The sequence below is a fragment of the Engraulis encrasicolus genome, chromosome 3 (assembly GCF_034702125.1).
Source record: "Engraulis encrasicolus isolate BLACKSEA-1 chromosome 3, IST_EnEncr_1.0, whole genome shotgun sequence".
Classification (NCBI taxonomy): domain Eukaryota; kingdom Metazoa; phylum Chordata; class Actinopteri; order Clupeiformes; family Engraulidae; genus Engraulis; species Engraulis encrasicolus.
Genome location: NC_085859.1, coordinates 40,334,456 through 40,351,229, shown reverse-complemented (window position 1 = coordinate 40,351,229; position 16,774 = coordinate 40,334,456). Strand labels below are relative to the sequence as shown.

The 16,774-nt window shown below is 42.2% G+C and overlaps 1 long non-coding RNA gene across 1 annotated transcript; it reads left to right on the top strand.

Moving 5' to 3' along the window:
* The first annotated feature begins 489 nt into the window (after positions 1-489).
* Positions 490-1,119, top strand: LOC134445409 (uncharacterized). Its single transcript, XR_010034246.1, has 2 exons — positions 490-562; positions 735-1,119. It is a non-coding gene; the product is annotated as an uncharacterized LOC134445409 (long non-coding RNA).
* The last annotated feature ends 15,655 nt before the right edge of the window (positions 1,120-16,774 follow it).

Sequence of the window (16,774 nt, the reverse complement as noted above, 5' to 3'; positions counted from 1 at the left end):
CACGTCTGCACAATGTAGGCTATTGTAAAATATATTTCTATATCTTATTTTCTGTTTACATGTCCAATATGTTCATTTACTGTAGGCCTATTATTATTGACCACTTATGTTACCAGTCCATCACTGTTACCTGTCCTGTCTTGCACTTTCTGTCTGTCTGTAAATTGTCAGTCCTGTCTATGTCCTGGCATGGTAGAGAGAAAACGTAATTTCGTTTCCCTTGTATGACCATATGAAGAAAGTGACAATAAAAGCTGACTTGACATACTTCAATGTTTCAAATCGGTGTTGCATTACATTGCACATGTAGAAACACATAGGACAGAATGTCGGTTACATAGGCCTAGTTTGATTAAATAATTTTGATTTGATTTGATTAAATAAATCATTTGAAAAGATTACCTTCACAAGAGAAAGATAAGCACAACAAACCTGTTATTTATCTTTTATTTTTTATTGTTTTGTAATTGCAGGTTCATCAGTCAGATGGTCAGCACCCAAACTAAAACCATGAGGCACCATGGCCAGGATGACGTCCAAGAATTGCATCCCAGCACCACAGGTAAATACATGACTAGTAAGTTGGGATGACTGTTATTTTCTGTCATTTTACATCACATTTTAATTCAGACAATATTGCCAAGGGACTTAATTATTCAGTACTGTACCAGTACATTACAATGCATGGCTAGATTCATTTAAATAGCATGTTTGTCTTTTCTTTTTTTAATTAGATGGGGGAGCCAACATGAAGAGGTGTCCAGAGAGGCTTCTTTCGCTTGGGCTTTGCAGCAGCACCAGGACCTCACCATCAGTGATGCTGGTCCCCTCATCCATCGGGCCTACCCTTACATTCCTCCCCTGATACACTGATCACCTGTACCAGTTGTTGGAGTTTTCAGCAGGGCTCTAAATTATTTTTAATCACTAGTAGCCAAAATGGCTAGTATGTTAATCTCCGGTACATTAAATAATGGGTCAAAGTGCCAAGTATGTTTTTTCTTTTCTACCAGCAAAACTTAATTTTCCCAGCATTTGGCTGGTTGGCTGGTGAGCCCTGGTTGTCATTGATAGTGAGTAGTTGTGATAATAAATAACTGAAATGATGAAGTCCATCCAGACATGTTTTGCTTATTTTATTGTACTAATACAACAACGACGTAGAACATTTTCTGTGAACGTGAAGTGAAAGCCCAACTGGGAAACTCCAACTCCCATTGACATTGTGACACAGCACACAAGTGTTCACTGCACGAAATTGCATTTATGCTTCACCCGTGCAAGGCGGCAGTCCCCAATGGCGCCCCAAGTGCGGCGGTACCATTCTCAGGGTATCTCAGAGTGCGTCTTAATATGGGACCTTGCCTCCTCCACTTGCTTCTCGTCATGATGACATCACGGACATCATTATATTTCAATATCTTGCAAAAGCTCAATTGCAGAGTCTTTTTCTCATTTGCAATTGGGATGGTGAATGAAAAACAGTCCCTCAAAAGTTGTTGTGGCTAGGCTGACAGCTGGGAAACTTTATTGTTTTCTCCACGGAGGAGGGGCCAGGAGGCGGGACGAGGAGACAAGCGCAAGTGGAGGAGGCAAGGTTGCATATTAAGACGCACTCTCTGTCATGGAGGAGGATGGGGGAGAGCACTGATTATTTAACTCCCCCCACCAACCTGGTGGGTCGGGAGTCCAACCGGCAACCTTTGGGATACAAGGCTGACACTCTAACCACTTACCCATGACCGCCTGTCAATCTTCAGTCTAGTCTAACTAATTACATTGTCTCCACTAAATGTATATCTCAGGTGACGTGGGTATACTGGTATGGGGATAGAGCTGTATGTAAATAATATTAACTCATTTTAGCTGGCACCTGCAAAAAATGCCAGCTAATTGCCTATGCCCTTTTTAAGAAAGGTGCCCTCATCCTATAAAAAAACAAATAACTAAATAAGTCTCTGAATATACATATACAGACATGAAATGAGTTTTAAAAGCTAAGACCATCCTCTTGCATTAGAACATGTTAATTCAGCTCTAACGTACCCACATTTTTAATCTAAAAAAATCGAATATGTCATGCCTGAATGCTGTGTCGCTCTAGGCACCTAGGTCAATACAACGTGTTCACAGCATCCAGCATCAATGGGTTGACTATTACAGGCCTAGTTCAGATAACCATTTATTAATATAAATAAGTACTTGCACGTCTATTGTACATGTCCACCCCAGAATAGATATCCCCTCCCATCACCTACATAACCTTGAAATGTATTTGTACTTTGTGTCTAAAAATAAAGTCTTTGAGCCATTGAATGAACTGATTACTACATTGAGTTGGTGTGATAGGTTGAAATCGGCTAAACTTGGCTTGGTGTGCTGGACCTCTGGCTCTTCCATACATCCAATGTGTCATGACATCAGATCATCGCTCTTCTCATCTGGAGAAACAGAAAGAGAACACTTAGCTGACACTTATCCAAAGCAACTTTGTTACTCACAGTGAATTGTTAACTGTCCCTGCAGCATGGGGCTTGGTGCCTTCCTTGCTCAAGGGTACTTCAGCCTGGATGAGGTGAAGGGAGAGGTGTAGGATGGGATTTGAAACTGCAACCCTCCAATCTTAATACCACTTCCCAAACCATTAAGCCTCTGATGTGTGTGATTTCAGAGGGCAGGCAATTTGGATGACAACACAACAAAGTGGTGCACTGTGTATTATTGACAAGGACAACACCAAGACTGGTGGGCCTATGCATGTCATAGGCCAGCATGGATAAGGTCGTGACTAGCATTTCATGACAGCATCATGCTGGAGAGTAGGCCAAAGCTACTTGGGAAATCAGCGCTAGAGATGTACACATGGTTTATTTTTACATTTGAACCTTAACAGTATGAACGGCATAGCCTTGCTATTTCACCAAGAGCTTTATTAATTCCGTGTTTACGTTACAGCCTGCAATATCTTAGCATACGTCCATCATAGCGTAATGATGCTGCTAATTAACGTTAATCATGGAAAGCATCTTACATTGACCTCGCATAAAAAAACACTGAAATTGCACATTAGACTCTGTGATATATTGGTTTGATAACCAAGGCATGAAGTTGTATTAATAAATCACGGAGACCGATCGTAGCATGACTGTATGTTTATAGTAGTCTTCAACATATTACAGGTTCACTTGTACTGTAGTACTAGACCTATGTATTCACTAACGTGGAGGCCACCCTGTGGTAAGGAGGTGAACTACAACTAAATAACACAATACATCACATCTCTCTCCTTAAAGGGAAAAAACGTTTTTTTGCATATGGGGCCTTATTTCTGGAGTAAAACACATCACTCTACACACCCATACCACTTTTTTCCCATTTGGTGCCGTTTGGAAGATATTGTGTCAGACGGTATCCACTCAACGGTAGCCGTAGGGGCAATATAACCAAGCCCATAAATGAGTTGTCCCCACTTTTTAAATGTTGTACAGTTGTGCCATAGTCGAATCAAACATTTACCGCGTCTGTCACACCCCCGCCTACTTGCACTCATTTGTTTCTGAAAACTGAAAGGAAAGGCGGCGCCGTGACGTCATCGGCTGGCGACACTGTTTATTCTGACAGCAGTATGGAGAGCCCCACTCGCTCGCTCAATCAGCTAGGACTGCAAAACGCTTGTAAACATTTGCTTTTTGGGAGTAAGATTTGGATTTTGCAAAAATGGTCCGAATGTGTACATTCCAAGGATGCGAAAACAAGATGACTAGATGGACATTTTCACCGGCTTCCTCTGAAAAACCGAGAAGTGAACCGAGGCTGTGTCTTATCTCAATGAGAATGGATCCAAACATCAGTCTCAGCGATTGCGACGCGCTGATCATCGAGTTTGTAGTGCCCATTTCTCTGCCGATGATTTTTGTCCACTAAAGGAAATGAAACCTGGCCAAAAATCTCAGCATCGAATTCCCAAGACCAGGCGCTGTGACAATGGCCGCCGAACAACGCTCAGAGGAAACTACGGTAAGCTAGCTTTCTCATGTCCACGAGCTAATTGTATGTGAGTACCCTGTACTTGAATCTGTGCAAAAGTCTACTGCTAGTACACATTCAAACAAGCCAAATTATAAATTGTGTCCTTTTTGTCGGAAGCAGTAGTGGGTGCATTTGGAACATTTTAGACATGGGGACAAAATTGAGACGGAGAGGTAAAACAGTTGACATGACCCAAGCAGGCTAGACCTGTAATGCAAAATAGAGCTCTAGGCTAGCTCTACTGCTTGGTGCATTTGTGAACGGTCTCCCCGAGCGCTCAGTGAACAGTCATCATCAGAGCCTTGACTTTTGGAGCCTTTCACAAATTTCAATCTCGAATTACCAGTATATCAACAATGGAATGCTGGTTTGTTTCGAACCACACCGTATTTTATTTCCCTTGTGTCATGTTGATTGTACGAATGCAACCCATGGGTGAATGAGGTGTGTATGTAGATGCAGATTTCCAACATCATGAAAGCCAGATAGACAGGCATGCAAGATATGCATACAAAAAGATATAAAAGACATCATAAACACTATCTTTACTGTAGCAGAAGTTTGTAAAAAGGTCCAAAATAAAAGGTCCAAATGAGGAACGGACATGGTTCAGCTGTGTTGCTTTCTCTGAATACTAGTCACTGACTTGTATGTATAGCCTATGTTTCAATATCAGATGAACGAGAAAGGGGATTCATCATAGTCCCAAGCTGATGACACTGATGCAGTGTGATGTGTCTTATTTATGTATTCCCTTTTTGTATTTATTTTCTCTTTTAGGAAAGTGCCAGCAGTGGTGTCAGCCTTGCAGTGACCGAATTATCTTCGCTTCCTCAGTTAACTCCTGAGAAAAGCCAACGCAGTATACTGGAACCATCAGGATCTAGAGGGCCATTTGCCTCTGCATTGAATGTGCTTATGATTATATACTGACAATTATCGCATGGGACGTGACAGGGGGGTGGGGGCCATTAGAGGTGTTACAGGTCCATCTAATTAGTATTCAACTAGCAGAGAAACAGGATGACTTACAATTACTTTTTCACTCATTGTAAGGAAACTTTCTAAATGCTCTTTTTACGTTTATGTTGCAAACACTTTTGTTTACAAGGTACAAACTTCAAAAGTCTTGGCTAAATATATTTACAGTATGTTTTCTTGCACTGTCTGAAGACCTCAAACTTAAAAATATATATATATATACAGCTTTGTTTACAATCTAAATAACAATTGTTTGCATTATATTCACTTTACTGTCATATTCGTTTTGTTAGGCTTTTCAGAATACAACCAAATGTGCCACTTCAACATATATGTTTACAGGTCAAGGTGTTGCAAACTACCTCAAAGCCCCTGAGAGGCCTTGGACAAAAAAAACACAACAAAACAGGACTCTGCATTTTTCATTACTGTCTGACTGTAGCTTATGCTGTGTTGTTGAATGAATGTCTATTATGAATGACATTTTGAAAAAATAAAGCCCAAACACAATTGATCTTGGTTCTTTCCATTTATTGAAAATGTACAATAGATGGTAATGATATTACTATAACATTTACAATAGATAATAATGACATCTACGCAGTATTATATATGCATTAGATATGCTTGTCAAAAGAAGCTGATAGTCTCTGGCAGTGCATCTGAACACAATTGAGGCAATAATGAATTGTAAAACGTGTTTGCAATGCTTGCCAACTGTAGTCGGGGTTGGACATTTCCTGTTGTATCACAGTGCAGGTAGGCTATTTGGATGTAGCCTACGAACGTTTTTGAAGGTAAGATGCTATTCGAATATATTGCGGAGCTCTACATCCGTGAATCCAACGTAGTCTCCGCTGGGAGATAGATACTTGCTTCTGATAAGGCTCACGATGCAGCTGGGAATCACCTTTCTGTGGCCTGGTCCCAGTCGTAGCCCTCCAAATGCCCAGTCGAGAACAATTCGATATGCTACTAGCCGAAATTGTTGCCTATGGAAAAAATGATCACAGTGATTATTATGCAGTAATGCATGAGTGAGAACATACTCTGAATTGCGACAGTCTAACGGTGACAATTCGAATGTGCATCACACGTTCATTATCATGCTACTTACTCAACAGACAGCTGTCCATTTGGTCCTCCAGTTTAGTTTGGGAACATGAAAAAACGTTTCTACGACTCCGCGGTTCATCAAGGCAGGAACATCCTCTTAGAGTTGTAAGACAGCATGCCTGGTTAGAATCACCCAGCCGTTCACCTCCTGGACGCAAATCCCACTCGATAGCCTACAGCACAGCCATTCATCTTCGGTTTTCATCATAGAACAGTGTTCACAAGAGCACCACCAGATACTGTTCGTGAGCGCGCTACTGGTTGTAGCTTGGTCCGCTGTTCCATAGCCTGTCTCTGCCGATCCTTTCCAACAGCTCCTCATCTGTATACACAGACTCAAAACGATACGGACGGCCATCATACACAAAGTCATCTTCGAATTCAAAGTCAGAATCGTCTGCCATCTTCTGTAAAAGAGAAAGTTTTCACAGCCTTGTTTGCTAACTGCTCACTTGCAAACACAGACCGCAACAAGCGATGCAATGGCTGTCAGCTTGCTGCTGTCAGTGGTGTCGCCAGCCGATGACGTCACGGCGCCGCCTTCCCTTTCAGTTTTCAGAAACAAATGAGTGCAAGTAGGCGGGGGTGTGACAGACGCGGTAAATGTTTGATTCGACTATGGCACAACTGTACAACATTTAAAAAGTGGGGACAACTCATTTATGGGCTTGGTTATATTGCCCCTACGGCTACCGTTGAGTGGATACCGTCTGACACAATATCTTCCAAACGGCACCAAATGGGAAAAAAGTGGTATGGGTGTGTAGAGTGATGTGTTTTACTCCAGAAATAAGGCCCCATATGCAAAAAAACGTTTTTTCCCTTTAAGATAGATAATCTCTCAACAGTTCTATCCTGTAATAACTTCTGTTAAGTTAAAGTTTTCTTTGCAAATTAAATCATATCATTTCTTTTACAAAATAAATTCTTACTTCATAGTTTAACTTTAACAAAATATTCCTTGGCAGTAATCTCTTACTTGAAATTCACAACATAAACAATGCCTTTATAAAAAACATAAAATAGCAAAAACTTTTTCTTTTTTTTTTTCCTTCAATACTCAAGTTCATGGAGAGTAACGTGATGGTGGTTTGATCTCTCTGCCCACTCGTGACCTCTTCACCACTTCTTCATTCACGGTAGGTGTTGCAGGTGTTTTCACAGGCGATGACGCTGGTGTCTGGAATGACGCGTCACTTTCTGCAGGTTGTCTTTCTCCCGGATCATACTCTTCCAGATGTGCAGGACTCTGCGGTGTGAAAGTCTTGTTTCTGGTTTTCAGCAGGTGTCGCCGGTTTCTCCTGTAGGTGGTCCCATCAGGTGTTTTGATGACGAAGGATCTTGGCGTATCGTGACTTTTCAACACCGTTGCTGGTTGCCAGATGTCTTTCACTTTTACCCTGATCTTTTCTCCTTCCTCAAGAGTTGGTAGATGTTTTGCTCCACGATCAAAGTAATGTTTTTGTTTCAGCTGCCTGTCTTTGATTTTCTTGTGTGCGTTCTTGTGTATTTGTGGTTTCAGGAGCTGTTTTGATGTTGGCAATTTTGTTTTCAGTCTACGCCCCATTAACAATTGAGCAGGAGACAGCTTAACGCCATCTAGTGGTGCATTTCTGTACTCCATCAGAGCAATGTATGGGTCATTCTGGCTCTCTTCAGCTTTCTTTAACAGGTTTTTCACTGTCTGAATTGCTCTTTCACTCTGTCCATTAGATTGTGGAAATCCTGGACTGGACGTAGTATGTGTGAATTCCCAGTTCTGTGAGAATGTTCTGAATTCTGCACTTGACAGTTGCGGGCCGTTGTCACTGAAGACTTCGTCCGGAATTCCATGTCTCGAAAAGATTGACTTGAGAGCTGTCACTACATGTCCACTTGTTGTCTGTGTGAGTTTGGCAATTTCTGGAAACTTGGAGTAGTAATCCACGCACATCAGATAATCACCTTGATTGTAGTGAAACAGATCAACGCCAACTTTTGCCCATGCTCTGTCTGGTATTTCATGGCTAATGAGTGGCTCTTTGGTGTTATTGTTTTTGAACTTATCGCAGATTGTACAATTCAGTACAAGATCCTCAATCGCTTTTATCATGCCTGGCCAGTACATGACATCTCTGGCTCTTTCTTTGCACTTCACGATGCCTAGGTGAGACTCATGAACTCTCTCCAGCATGTCTGCCCTCAAGCTGTGCGGCACAACAACTCGTGAGGTTTTGAAGAGTAGGCCATCAGAGCATGTGAGCTCTTCTCTGTAAGTAAAATACTTCCTTGCCTCTGGTGGAACATGTCTGATTTCTGCAGGCCATCCTGTCTGAACGCATTTCATCACCTGTTGCATCTCCTCATCTGTTGCTGTTGCTGTTTGGAATGCCTTTAGCTTTTCGGCTGAGATTGGCAGGCAAGATGACAAAACATGCACTTGTAATTCATCTTCCAACATCTGTTCTGTGTGCTCTTTGAGAAAGGCACGGCTCAGTGTGTCTGCTATGTACAGCTCTTTGCCAGGTTTGTATTTGACTTGTAAGTCATAGGGTTGCAGTCTCATGAGCATTCTTTGAAGTCGAGGTGGGGCTTGCTGTAGTGACTTTTTGAACACTGTCTCTAAGGGCTTATGGTCTGATTCAACGTGCACCGATTTCCCATAAAGGTACTGGTTAAACTTCTCACAGCCAAAGACGATAGCTAAAAGCTCTTTCTCTATTTGAGCGTATCTTTTCTGACACTCAGTGAGAGACCTCGATCCGAATGCTATGGGCTGTCCTTCTTGCAGTATCACTGCTCCTAACCCCTCAGAACTTGCGTCTACTGACAGCGTAATGTCTTTGTTGACATCGAAGTATCTCAACACTGGGGTGTTACTCACCAGTGACTTGAGCTTTCTGAAGCTCTCTTGCTGCTCAAACTCCCAATGCCATGCTATGTCACTTTCTAGCAGTTTTCTCACAGGTGCACTCACCTCTGCCAGATTCGGTATGAATTTCGCCAGGTATTGCAGCATTCCCAGGAATCTCATCAGAGCTGCTTTATCCTCTGGTTCCGGCATGTCCTGTATCGCTCTGACCTTTTCTGGGTCGGGTTTCAGTCCGTCTGCTGACAAGACATGTCCAACATAGCTGACTTCAGTCATTCTGATCTTGCACTTAGCTCGATTCAGCTTCAGGTTGATGCTTCTGATTCTGTCCAACAGCTGTCTCAGTCTTTTGTCATGCTGCTCTTTATTTTCTCCCCACACAAGAATGTCATCAACAATGTTCACGACTCCCTCCAGGTCTTCTAGACGCTGCGCGATGCACTTTTGAAACACCTCTGGAGCGGACGAGATGCCGAAAGGTAATCTCAGGAACCGATACCTTCCAAACGGAGTGTTGAAGGTACACAGTTTGGAGCTTTCGTCGTCGAGTTGCACTTGCCAGAAGCCATGGTTAGCATCCAGTACAGAAAACACCTTCGCATTTGGCATTTCCGCGACGATCTCTTCAACTGTGCGTAGTGGATAATGCTCTCGGCGTATCGCTTTGTTGAGATCTTGTGGGTCAATACAAATCCTCAGTTTGTTTGGCTTGACTACAGTCACCATGCTATTTACCCAGTCAGTGGGCTCTGTTTGTCTCGCAATGACACCAATGTCTTCCATTCTGTCTAGTTCTTCTTTAACTCTGTTTTTCAATGCCACAGGTACTTTGCGCGGTGCATGGATGACTGGTGGAACATCTTTGTCCAGTTGGATACGGTGTAATCCTGGAACACATCCTAAGCCTTTGAATAAATCTTCATATTCACCTAAGATGTCGTCATTTTCTTCATTTCCTATTTTGAACACTCTTTTGATCAAGCCTAGCTCTGTGCATGCATCTCTGCCAATAATTGCAGGTGATTTGCCATCAACAACTTGGAATTCAAGCTCATATTCCTTGTCTTTGTGGTAGCACTTGAGCTTTGCCTTGCCTTTTGGCTCCATCGTGTGGCCAGAATAGGTAACAAGCCTACAATTTGATTTCAGTAGCGCTTTCTTGCTTGCCACTTTCTCATACTCTTTGTACGGCAGTACATTGCATTCTGCTCCTGTGTCTAGCTTAAATGTCAATGCATGGTTATTTATTTTCAGTGCTTGTGACCATTTCTGATTTTCCTTTTCATTTGCAGAGACTACATCCAGGCGCTTAATTGGCAAATTTTCTTTCATTTCAATGCAACCAAGAAACATTTCAACATTTTCTTCCTGTTCTAATTCATGAACTTTTCTCTCTGTTTTCTTTGAGTAGCCCTTTCGTTTTGGTGTTTTGCACATTCGGCCATAGTGATTCTTTCCTGAACACTCATTGCAAACTTTTCCGTATGCTGGACATTTCTTAGGCTCGTGTGTGTATCCACATCGCGTGCATTCATCACCATCTTTCCTGTCACGTTTCACGTGCATGCTATCTTGCTTAGCTCTGGGCTTTGTTTTGGTTATTTTGTTCACGGCAATGTCTGATTCCTCATGCAGAGCTTTCAGGTGGCTTTGTGTAACTTCATTAGCTCGACAAATGTCTAATGCTTTTTTCAAATCCAACTCATCTTCTCGCAAGAGTCTTGCCCTCACTATGTCATTGTTCACTCCACACACTATGCGGTCTTTTATCAGTTCATCGTTCAATGTTCCGAATCCACAATCCTTAGCTTTATTTTTCAAATCAGTCACGTATGCGTCAATGGTTTCATTTTTTCCTTGCGCTCTCGTGAAGAAAATATGTCTCAGGTAAGTTACATTCTTCCTTGGTTCACAGTATTTTCTAAAGCTTTCCTTCAGTACAGCCAAATCCAGTTCTCCCTCTCCAAACTCCATTGTATTATATACCTTCAAGGCTTCATCTCCCGCCACATGTAGAAACGTTGCACACTGCCTTTCTTCACTCTTCTCCGCCAACCCAGATGCGATGAGATAGAGGTCGAATTTCTGAACCCATGTTCTCCAGTTTTCAGCGACGTTCCCCTCGAAGCTCAGACTATTCGGAGGTTTCAGTTGCTCCATAGTTCTTCTAGATCAACTAGTTCACTTCTGACACCATGTGATATATTGGTTTGATAACCAAGGCATGAAGTATATTAATAAATCACGGAGACCAATCGTAGCATGACTGTATGTTTATAGTAGTCTTCAACATAATACAGGTTCACTTGTACTGTAGTACTAGACCTATGTATTCACTAACGTGGAGGCCACCCTGTGGTAAGGAGGTGAACTACAACTAAGTAACACAATACATCACACTTCTGACACCATGTGATATATTGGTTTGATAACCAAGGCATGAAGTTGTATTAATAAATCACGGAGACCGATCGTAGCATGACTGTATGTTTATAGTAGTCTTCAACATAATACAGGTTCACTTGTACTGTAGTACTAGACCTATGTATTCACTAACGTGGAGGCCACCCTGTGGTAAGGAGGTGAACTACAACTAAATAACACAATACATCACAAGACTTAAACTAACTAGCGTTCACGAATTAAGAGACAAATGATGAAATAAAGGATGGCAAATGAGAAACTTACCGTGGTGCTCATCCAGGCTACTCGAGTAGGCTAGTTTGATGGTTTTCCAGTTGGTTGCCGCGATTCACCTCAGCTTTCTCGTTTTATTTTGAGATCCAATGAAAAGTCACGCCTGGTTTGTAACCCTATCTGTTTTTGTAACAAACAGCACAATGGGTGTTTACGGTGTTTAGTTTATCGGTGATCCAAGTTAGGTTATGAGTTACTAAACGTTGCGAGTCCCATAGGAATCCATTCATTAATGCTGCACTCTGCCGTCCTCTTGCCGTCCAGTGGCCGTCCACTAGAACGTTTGACGTCACATGCAAATGATGGATAGCGTACTTCATATCACTTCCGTGCCTATAGAGGTCTGGATGCATAGTGGTCTACTGTGGATTTTGCTGCATGCGATTCGATAAATGCATTAAGTTTATAATAGTGAAATATGTAGCCTACATATCTTAATGCACCGATTGCTGTGGATTGCTTTGAGATAAACCATCTTTTTAAAGGATGTGTTAAATTGTTATTAAGTAGAGATAAACATCAAACCGGAATGAACGACTTAACTAAGGATATGTTCATGTTTAGATCAGTATTGCCAGATTGGGCTGTTTCCCGCCCAATTGGGCTGCTTGGGATGGCTGTCTGCTGTCTGGCATTTTGCAGGAAAACCCGCCCTATTTTGCCCATAGAAATCAATAGAATTGGGCGGGATTTAGTGCTTCCAGGCGTTTTTTGAGCATTTTTTGGACTGGAAATCATCAGTCACATCTGGCAACCCTGGTTTGGATGTCCAATCATCCTAGGAAGGTAGAGACATCAGACGGGGGGGTGCTGGAGGGGGTCAAATTTGAAAGGTGACATTGTGTAATAAATTGATATTAATGCACATATGTTCAAATAGTGATAAATGTATTCCTGAGGGTCTAAGCTTTCAAATGATATATAATGTTCCTGGCTTTATTGCACCACCTGGATTACAAACAATTGCGGAATGAAGATCAAGTTGAAGTTAAAAGTCATTGGACCGTAATTTTGTCACGGTCCAAATAGGGCTGTCACGGTGTGAAATTTTAGGCTCACGGTTATTGTGGCCAAAATTACCACGGTTTACGGTATTATCGCGTTTTTTTTTTTTTTTTTAATGCCGACACTAAAGGCGACATGGTACCGCAAACCTCGAACAAAAACCTTACATTGCGCAATCATTTATAGCCTAATCCACGTGTAGCCTAATAAACACACTAATAAAGCTTAGACCCTGAAGAATGTTTTAGCACTAGGCTACTTTACAGATATTTGAACATATTGTTTGTGCGTTATTGTTGTTAATTTATTACAAAATGTGACGTTTCAAATTTCACCTCAAGCCCCCACTTTCACGGCGTCTCCATACCTTTCTATGAGTAGACATCGAAAACGTGGATAAATCCTAGCATGCATGGTGTCAAAATGCTCCTCTAGCATCCATGGGGTTAGAGCATATGTAGGCCTAGTTTTTTCACTGTATTTCAACCACATGTGCAACCCGACTATAACTAAACCAGTTTACTGTGTTACTGTACGATCGCAGATTTTTTTCCTCCCCTGGTGCTTTTGCATTTTCGAATGGACTACCTCCATATGACCAACGCCTTTTCACGTGACCCCTTTACAGTTAGTAAACACATATGGCCATGCGCCATGTACAGAAACTAGATATGTGTTTTTCCCCGAAATAAGAAAACAGATGGTCACTCAGATATGCGGGCTGTGCAAACTCCATACAGTGAATGGGTTGCGCTCTCCCGACAGCACCGCAGTGAACTGCAGGCATGGCTCGACTAGTGAGTGGGGACGCAACGCAACCTGTTTACACAGAACCTCTCTAGTGATGAGGCTGTGCACACATGCCTCTGTCTCGCTAGCCAACGTAGCCTAACGAGTTGACACCGGGCAGCAAGCACGTGAATCATGGCTCTCATATTCTGGGAATGAAAAACATAGGCTCTTCGAGACGTATGAAAAATTACCAAAAACGAGCCAACGAGATGTTTCGGCGAAGCTTGGCATTCCTCAGGAGGCTACCTAAACTGCTCCAGGCTGCGTCTCCCCACGAGTCCCTCCCACTCCCCCTCGCCCTTCTCATCTCTCCTGTGCCAGCAAGCCCAGCGCGACTTTCCCAATTCCAAGCAGTTCTTAGGGGCCAGCTACATGGGAACGATTTTCTATGCCAGTGACAACGTTCCCCTGGGTTAACCATATGAAACCCACCAGAAACGTGGCACAAAACGAGTTTTTTGAATAATGGGTTCCAGAGTGCGAAAATCGAGTAACGCAGGCGTTTGCGTTGCCATTGTTACAGGCGAAACGGATTTGTTTACATCTGCGTCACAGCCACATGGCCAAAAACAGTGAGGTATCTTCACAATGACCACTAGCTTTGCGCACAACATTAATTCCATGCACAATGGCATCATCAGACAACTGTTTGTGTGGACTGTGGAGACTTTCATTTCTACCACGGTCAATATTTTACGTTTCAAACTGCCCAGTGTGGGTCACTCGTGTTCAAAATCTTAAAAAAAAAAACCTGACAAACACGAAGCAAAGCTTCATATTATCTTTTAACTGCGCACCCAAACAGTTATCAGCAATGCATATTATGTATATGTCAGTTGAAACAGGCGTAATGGACAGAAGCGGTGAGCGCGCAGCAGCCTCCAGAGGAGGGAGAAATACCTGCCCGGTATTGGTATTCAACACCAGTTTAAACTTCTCAAATAAAAAAAAGCAGCATAAAGCGTACACAATCAACAGATGCCTAAATGGCAATGATTCGCTACTCTAGTCACTCCACAACACAAGGTGCCACATGCGCAAAGCTGGTAGCCTATTTTCCCACGTAGCACTCACTTCAGCATAATGAAAAATAACAACTATGCGATGCTGGTTTTGAAAATAAGTCGGCTAGCAGCAAATGCTAGTACACATGTTGGGATAAGAAGTTCCTTTAGTAACTTGACATGCTCCTCCTGCATACAAAACATCATACTTAACTAATAAGTAAAGACATCAGACTTACAACTTCGTGAGGGCCAATTATGTCTGTAAACTCCCTGGCGATTGTTCTAATGTCTTCCAAAATATTCCAGAAGTTGCAGCATGTTGCAGCTTATTCTTGTAGGAGCAACTTTGTCACGAAGCATGGTGCTGCTAAGCAGCATGATTCAGCACAGTCTGTTGTTTTATCTAACTTGTCTCTGTGGCATCTAGTAATGTTCAATTATGCAGCTTGCACATTCTGATATTCTGAACCTGCTATGTACGCGCTTGCGGAGAGTAAAGCATAATAAAACCGTCTTTCGCTTTTTACAAAGGGGGGAAATTACGCTATTTTTTTGTTAAACTATCCGTCGCTTAAAATGGACATAACTTCGGAATGGGAGAGGCTAGAAATGTATCGTTTTTAGTAATAAAAAGCTAAGATCTTCAGCTTTTAAACAAGCCATGGCATATGTCTGTAGATCGAAAACAAAATTTGCTGGGTCTGTTAAAAAAAAAAAGAAACTTTCTGGCACTGTCAGAGACTGGTGTAAGGTCCCTACGTGACAGGTCATTTGCATGATAAGAGTATGGGCGATCACGGCCATTAGCGAATACTTTGTTCTCAACAACTTCACATAAAGAAATGTGTATTCTGAAGCAAGACTGTCGTTGTCATCAGGACATGATCTTTTACTGAAACATGCTGTATGGTTGCAACTTAATTTCAACTCGGATTCAAAAAAACCCGCGTTGCGGTGTCATGTGGCCGAGGCTTTAGAGTGGCTTTTTTAAACGGTGTCAAAAAACACGTTGTAGGCTACTACTGTACCGCAGGCTATGCAACAGTGTGTTATTTATCGGTGTAGCAATTTCAAGTGCCCAGTCTAGCCGCGTTTTGCATGCATAACCTGAATCACACTGTGCAGAAACTCGCCAGAAGAAGTTTTTCGAATGGGAACTTTACAAACTTATTTGATATCATAAGAGATGACTACCCGTGCGTGGTCTATGCTTCGAAATGCATATAAGCCTCGTCTTTCTGGTAGAGGTACAGGTAGAGACAAAAAAAGAGGTGAAATAATACAAATTCGGTTTTAGTAATCAACCGCTTACAGTGTTCAAATTGGCTCGGACAAACGTGACCACTATAAGCGGATTCCACTGTTAACATTCTGTACGGTTAGGTGAGTTATGGAAATGCAGATATTGTCACTCACGTCTCGTCACCGTCAAACTATTTAGGAGTGTCAGGGATGAAAGATATCCCGGTGTAACGGTGTGCGGTAAGGTAACCCACCGAGATAACACCGTATTTTAAAATTCAGACGGTTATCTTCACCGTCATCATATTTAAGCGCGGTTACCGTGAAAACCGGTAACCGTGACAGCCCTAGGTCCAAATGAGGTAGGGTCTGAAAACAGTTCCTACAAGCTAGAAAAATGGTTCCTGTAATTAAAAGTCAATGTTGAAATGGCAGTATGTCTGAATGGCGGTATGTAACCGTGTGTGCATAGCTTACAAATGGGTTTCCCATTTGTTAACATTCCGGCTACCAGTGTTGCCAGATTTGTCTGATCAAATCCCGCCCAAAAGGTTCTCAAAAACCACCAAAATGTGCCAAATTCCGCCCAATTGCAAGAAATTGCATTGGTTTCTATGGGCACAAAATGGCTAAAAAAAAATGCAGAATGGCCATTTTGTCCTGTTTTTACCCGCACACGTCCATCTCAAGTAGCCCAATTTCTGGCCGCTGGCTGCGCACTTGTCAACCTCTGATTGTTGGAAACTGCTGTCACTCAAAAAATGGGCTCACATGGTTGGCTGCTTAAAGCAGTGTTTCCCAACCAGGGGTACGCAAGAACACTGAAGGGGGTACTTGGAAAAATGTTATTATTATAACAAATGCATGGAACAATCACATCAGGACAGAGAAAGTGATAGAACATGAATTAGGGGGTACTCATGGCACAACTAAGAGGCTTAGGGGGTACGCGAGACAGAAAAGGTTGGGAAACACTGCCTTAAAGGGGTATGCCACTATTTTGGGGCTTAATACAGTTCAAATCGTTGGCAGGGATTTATAAAGGTGGTAAAGT